This window comes from Dendrobates tinctorius, unplaced genomic scaffold, assembly GCF_039654945.1.
Source record: "Dendrobates tinctorius isolate UK_male_01 unplaced genomic scaffold, ASM3965494v1 ptg000005l, whole genome shotgun sequence".
Lineage (NCBI taxonomy): Eukaryota > Metazoa > Chordata > Amphibia > Anura > Dendrobatidae > Dendrobates > Dendrobates tinctorius.
Window position 1 is genome coordinate 12,068,872 of NW_027361673.1, and position 7,169 is coordinate 12,076,040.

The window sequence follows — 7,169 nt, forward strand, 5'->3', positions numbered from 1 at the left end:
TTATGTGACTCTTTAGTGTTTTGGGCCAAATTTTAGATGTTGAGCTGGGGACATGATGTAATACTGGCAGCAGAGCGGAATAAAACTTTTTTGTTTGTTTTTCCATTTCGCCACTCCTTAGCCTTAGGGTCCAAAAGTTATCTTGCATATCATTTTGGACAAAAACGGGTTAAGGTACTGTCACACTTAGCGATGCACCAGCAATCCTGACCAGCGATATGACGCAGTCAGGATCGCTGGTGCATCGCTAAGTGGTCGCTAGTGAGCTGCCACACAGGCAGATCTCACCAGCGACATAACAGGGGTCGGGGGTCGCTACTTACCTGTCAGACGAGGTGATCCTGACGTCCTCCCGCCCGCGTCCACGCGTCGCTTGTTGGTGCCACAGGAAGCTGACAACGAGAAACGGTCCAGGATGTTCTCGCGCGATCAGCGATAATCAGCGGGGGAGCCGGTCGGAGGTAAGTATCACACATAGCGATATCGCTAGCAATATCACTGCTGCGTCACAAAAACCAGTGACGTTATAGCGATATTGCTAGCGATATCGCCTAGTGTGACGGGGCCTTAAGGCATAGAATTGTAATGGAGTCTATCTGCACAAAATCACTGTTCAAACCAGAAGTCTTGACCTTCTAGACGTTACTGTTTTTTGTTTTTTTTTACACTAGTTTAATAACTATGCATCATGTATAAATATATACACTGCAGACAAAGTGCTTTACAGTCATATATTTTAATGTAAAGATATTTAGCAGAACATAATTAAAGGGGACTTTACATAATCTAGGACAGGGTTCCCCAACTCCAGTCCTCAAGGCCCACCAACAGATCATGTTTTCAGGATTTCCTTAGGTGATAATTGCATCACTTGTGCAATACAAAGGAAATCCTGAAAACATGATCTGTTGGTGGGCCTTCAGGACTGGAGTTGGGGAACCCTGATCTAGGACTTCATAAAAAATAACAAATGTACCTAAGCACTAACAGGCAGGTAATTGCAACTTCTTTTCCGCTCCGGTCTGTCGACGGTGCGGGACTTCCAAAGTCATTCTTAGTGACAGCTGGATCCCAGCTGCCTAACTAGCCGGCTGTCAGTCAGAATGACAACGGAAGTCCTGCCCTGTCGCGTCAACAGAGGCAGCTGAATCCCCGGCAGGAGCGGTATGTGACTGCTCTGTGCCCGCGAAGAACAGCGCCCTGCAGGCTGTTAGTTCTTAAGTACATTTTTTTTGTAAAGTCCCGGATACCCCCTTTATGGAGACTATGTCTGCACAAAATGACTGTTCAAGCCAAGCACACGCACATCCTGCACCCAAGGCATGGTCAAATTGTTCAGTGCATATTTTCACTTATCTTCTAACTATATACGCTCTTGTAACGCCAGAGCTGTCAATCACAAAAGAGCCGAAAGAGATATATGGAAAACAAGTGGATGGGACGGTGCACCAAACTATTTGGCCACGTCAAGGAGGCACCAAGCACAGGTGCTTGATTTGAGCAGTCATTTTGGACTGACAAACTCTAATTATGTCCTTTTTTAATAAAAAAATCTCTGCATTAAAATCTATAATGGTAAAGGACTTTGTATATGACGCATATTTATACAGGATGCATATGCAGTATATTAAACTGGTATAAAAATGTAAAGGTGTCTGGGCCGGTATATGGTGGAGCACTACCAAAAAGTGTTTCTATATAATGATAAATAATATTCTGTATTTTTAGTTTAAAAAGAAATCCCCTATTTTATTAATGGAATCACTTCTGGAATTTCAATACAGCTGACTCCTTTTACAGCTTGTCAACAGGCTATAGCCTGTAGTCTGCAAGTGAGATGTAGTCTGGAGACTATCATAAAAATGACTGTCATAAAGGGCTCAGCTAGCTGGCAGGATCTTACCACACCACAGGCAAGTGAATTTTCCACAGGTCACTTTCCTATATTTTCTGCCCCAGATTTGGATTTAGTTTGGAGAATATCATGGGAATGCTGTTTATGCAACATTCATAAAAAGATGCCACTAAACTGAAAATACTATTCAATAAACAGTTAAACATAGAAATATATAACATAAAAGTAATAAATAAATTAATGTTCTAAGTTTTTGTACCTTTTTAAAAAGTTTTCTGAAACAAATTAGGTTTTTTGATTTCTCAAAATTATTAACTCTTATGTTAATTTTTTTTATATATAGTGATAAATTATTTTGTTTGCCCATCGTTCTCTTGACCAAGGAACACTTCCACTTGGTGTCTCCGACGCAACGTTGCGGTTAAAAATAAATTACTATTCATTTGCGAGCAATTAAACGGCAATGAAATGAGCAACAGAAGTGATCACATGAGTGGGGAAATTCTCTAGCCTGCTGTTCAGGAACATAGCGACAGTACTGGATAATCCTAATGAGATTGATGACCTGAAAAGCCTGGTATAAAAAAGGCCCGGCTTTTGTCTGACTAATGTAAGAGAGCAGGGAGGTAAAAAAAAAAAAAAAGAAGATGAAAAAAACAAATTATCATAGCAACACAAATGATGTGTAAGCGGCTAAGTGTAAATCAAACAGAACAACAGAGCGAGCAGGATCTCAGAGTGAGCAGGATCTCAGCACGTGCAGGTCTCAGAGCGTTCAGGATCTCAAAGTGTGCAGAAAGAATCTCAGAGCATGCAGGATCTCTGAGCGTGCAGGATCTCAGAATGTGCAGGATCTCAGAATGTGCAGGATCTCAGAGCGAGCAGGATCTCTGAGCGTGCAGGATCTCTGAGTGTGCAGGATTTCCGAGCGTGCAGGATCTCAGAGCATGCAGGATCTCTGAGCGTACAGGATCTCAAAGCATCCAGGATCTCAGAGCATCCAGGATCTCAGAGCATGCAGGATCTCTGAGCGTGCAGGATCTCTGAGCGTGCAGGATCTCAGAGCATGCAGGATCTCAGAGCGAGCTGGATCTCTGAGCGTGCAGGATCTCAAAGCATCCAGGATCTCAGAGCATGCAGGATCTCAGAGTGAGCAGATCCCTGAGCATGTTGGATCTCTGACCGTGCAGGATCTCTAAGCGTACAGGATCTCAGAGCATGCAGGATCTCACAGCAAGCAGGATCTCAGAGTGTGAGGGATCTCAGAGCGTGCAGGCCTGACATCTAAGCGTACAGGATCTCAGAGCAAGCAGGATCTCAGAGTGAGCAGGATCTCAGCGCCTGCAGGATCTCTGACCATGCAGGATCTCTAAGCGTACAGGATCTCAGAGCATGCAGGATCTCAGAGTGTGAGGGATCTCAGAGCGTGCAGGCCTGAAATTTCAAACAAGGACAAGGTAGCAGCACTTGCAGTCTGTGAACTTCCCAGTTGGCATCTGCCCAAGTGTCTGTAAATGCCCATGAAGGGAGGGAGCGGGAGGGTGGACACGGGAAGAACTGGGTTAGTTTACACGAAAATGTCTGTAATAAAAGACTGGCTGGCACACTCTTCCATCTGACCTGTCTCCCTCCAATGTTTTCATCAAGAATGAAGGAATCTCTTCAGACCAGAGAACAGGCTGTATTTTTCTGAAAAGCTAAAGTGGAATAAAAAAAAACAAACTTCTCTTTTTCAGTTAATCCAAACATAATCCTTTCTGGCATCACTGAACTGTTCACCCCTTCAGGAGCAGCAGGGGACCCTACTCGGGGTGCCTCGAAAGCAGCACCGCTGACAGAGAGCCGGCAGATGATTGCTGACCTACTCTACTGTGTGATGACTGCTTCTACTTATCTGCCACTGACCCTATGACTGCAATCGTCTATGCATCTGAGATGATCACTCCAGGCATATAATCTCTAGTTTACGACATTACCGAGAGTTCTCGCTTGTCACCTTGGATGTCATTACATCACTTAAAGTGACGTGACCTTTACATGAATTGTTCCCCATCAATGCACAGCCTGAGATTAAGAAATGCTACAATGGATAATAAGTAATATAAACCTAATGACAAGTACAAGTATATTACATATATATGGCCCTATATACAAATAGGGACAAGAGTTGCTATTTCTACACAAAAAATCACAGGTCTTTAACAGTATATTTCTTTTCATATGGACCTTCTGGGTCCCCTAAGCTCCAGGGCCCGAGTGCAAAGGCCGCTCCTGCGCCTATTGCAGTGTTGGCGTATTGTAGCCATTGGGCATCCATATAGGCCTGGAATATGTCTATAAAGGTCTACACACAAATGCAGAAATAAGCCTGTTTTACTATGTATATAGCACCCACATATACCGCAGCACTCTACAAAGCTTTATCCTGGAGCTCACAACTAAATTGTTACATTTTATGTACAGATGACCCCAAATAGTGGTTCCAGGAAGAAAAAAATGCTCAAAAACTAGCTATAAACAATACATTATACAGATCACTTAATATATTGTCCTGATCCTATGGCAGGTGCATTATTCTGGGTCCTATCCTGGGCTCCAGGAGTTTGGCTTGCAGTTCTGTGCTCCCAGCTGACTGCTAATTTCAGTGGCAGCCCCCTTCTCTGTCACTGCTGATATATTGACAGAGAAGGGGGCTGACTCAAGATATTGAGCAGCACTGCCCCATTCCTTCTGATGGCAGGGGGTGCTGTGCTCCTGCTTGATTGACAGTACGGACCAGTGGCCCTGTTGCACTGTTGGCCTGAGCTGTGCACTCAATATAATGCTCTATAAGATGACTTTGCCTCTGCAGCATTGGAGGAGCGCAGCGACATTGAAGCTGACGCCGGGATCGGGATCTATCAGTGCGCTTCAGCCACCTTGGGAGGAGCTCTTACAAGCTTTCTAGAAAAGAGCTTGTAAGCGTTGTGCATGTTGGATCACTGCTGTCAGACCTCAGCGGTGGCCAGTAACCTAGGCAACAAGCAGCAAACAATAGCATAAAAAATAAAACATTTCTTGAGAAGGGAGGTTATTTTTTTTTTTTATAACAAAGCACTTTACAATTCTACCATACAAGAACATGGGAATACTGTAACTCTGATTACAGGAATAAGCAGTCAGCCGGCGTTCTCTCAAGCATGGCTCCAGTCACGTGCTGCCGAAAAACAAACAAAAAACTGTCCTGTGCCGTCACAGAAAAATGGCCAGGACCCAGGATGACGTGACTACTGGATGATCGCATCGGACAATCGGGGCTAGTACAATTATATTAGTAAGTTCTATCACTTCTGGACATTTTTCCCCCTGAAAACCCCCTGTAACCAATCAGTATATAGAGAAGACAATGCAGTATACAGAAGATATAGATCCATGGAGAAAACATACTAAACACATATATTGCCCCATTCTCAGTCCCCATCTTGTCCCAGGACTGCACCCTGAGTGATACAAGTGCAGAATACATCATATCACTAAGTCCATGCAACGACCCCCAAATGCGATGTATACACAGCCCCCCACACACCCCATGTCACCCACTGCACACAACACTGAGCACTGTACCTCGGTCAGCTGTCAGCAGCACACTGCCTGCACAGCCGGTGCATGTGGCTCCTTCTCACCATGCGATAGAGTCACATGACTGGAGTCTACATGATGACACATTGCTGCATTAACCACCTCAGCGCAGACAATCACCCAGAGCAGTTTACAGCAGCAGCAGAGATATTATAATAATACGACATGAGCATTGCACAACCCGCAGAGCTGCAGCTTTACCCAGCCGAGCAGCACAGACATGGTGTCCTGGCAGGAGCCTCTTATGCGGGGGATCAGCACATAGGAAGAGAAGGCGAGCTCTCACCTGACAGGCAAATGCACGGGACGAGCAGCAGCACAGGCAGGAGGAAAGCTCCGGCTCCAGCTGATTCTGCAGCAGGGCGCTGGGCTTGTCCTGAAATGACCCTGCCTGGGGAGGACGAACAAGGATAGGGAGGGCGGGAGTGTGAGGAGGAGGAGGAGGCAGCAGCCTCTGCTCCACATCGGTACAGACACTGCCTCATACTGTACGGCGAGAGCTCGGCTCTGCTGCATAAGCTGGGTCCGTGTGTGATCCACATAGCCCGCACATCCTGAGGGAAGAATGGCGACTATGGGAGAAATAGTGCAGGGAACGGCCATGGGTTACGTAACAGGGCCCTTGCATGCCTAGCCGCTACACAAATGGAGGGGCTGAGCAAAACGACTTTCTGTCATCATTAGATAAAGCGCGCTGCTTCTATTACACACCCAGATCGTGTGTGTATATATCATATCTATATATAATAACACAGTCATGGTGACGGCCCCCTCCGGTAACTAACATGGGCTCATATATATATACACATAAGCTGAAACCAAAAGTTTAAATACACTATATAAAAAGACACATGCATGTTTTTCCCAATATCTGACATGAAATCAGAATAAACGTTTTCCATTTTAGGTCAGTTAGGATTACCATAATAATGTTTGCAAAATGCCAGAATAATGAGAGCGAGAGAATGTTTTAAGGCATGTTTATTACTTGCTGCAAAGTCAAAAATTTACATGCATTTCATTAGTATTTGGTACCATTGACCTTAAACTGAATGACTTGGGTCAAACGTTTGGGATATCCTTCCACAAGCTTCTCACAATAGTTGGTTTTAATTTGGGCCCATTTCTCCTGACAAAACTGGTGTAACTGATCCAGGTTTATAGGTCGCCTTGCTCGCACTTGCCTTTTCAGCTTTGCCCATAAATTTTCAATATGATTGAGATCAGGGCTTTGTGGTGGCCACTCTAAAACATTGACTTTGTTATTCTTAACCCCTTAGTGACAGAGCCATTTTGCAGCTTATTGACCAGGCCAATTTTTACAGTTCTGACCACTGTCACTTTATGAGGCTATAACTCTGGAACGCTTCAATGGATCCTGCTGATTCTGAATTTGTTTTTTCGTGACATATTGTACTTCATGATAGTGGTAAAATTTCTTCGAAATGACTTGTGTTTAAGAAAAAAAACGGAAATATGGTGAAAATGTTTAAAATTTTGCAATTTTCAAACTTTACATTTTTATGCCCTTAAATCAGAGAGATATGTCACACAAATTACTTAATAAATAACATTTCCCACATGTCTACTTTACATCAGCACAATTTTGGAAGCATAATTTTTTTTTGTTTGGAAGTTATAAGGGTTAAAAGTTGACCAGCGATTTATCATTTTTACAACAAAATTTACCAAACCA

The 7,169-nt window shown here is 43.9% G+C and overlaps 1 protein-coding gene across 2 annotated transcripts in view; it reads right to left on the reverse strand.

Moving 5' to 3' along the window:
* Positions 1–6,192, reverse strand: part of THRB (thyroid hormone receptor beta) — a 448,771-nt gene extending 442,579 nt beyond the window's left edge. Inside the window, exon 1 of one of the 2 annotated variants that reach the window (XM_073568345.1) lies at positions 5,760–6,192. The gene's annotated coding sequence lies outside the window, so the exon portion shown is untranslated. Of the gene's footprint in view, positions 1–5,458 lie in introns of both variants that reach the window. The other variant, XM_073568354.1, reaches the window with a different exon arrangement.
* Between the last annotated feature and the right edge of the window lie 977 nt (positions 6,193–7,169).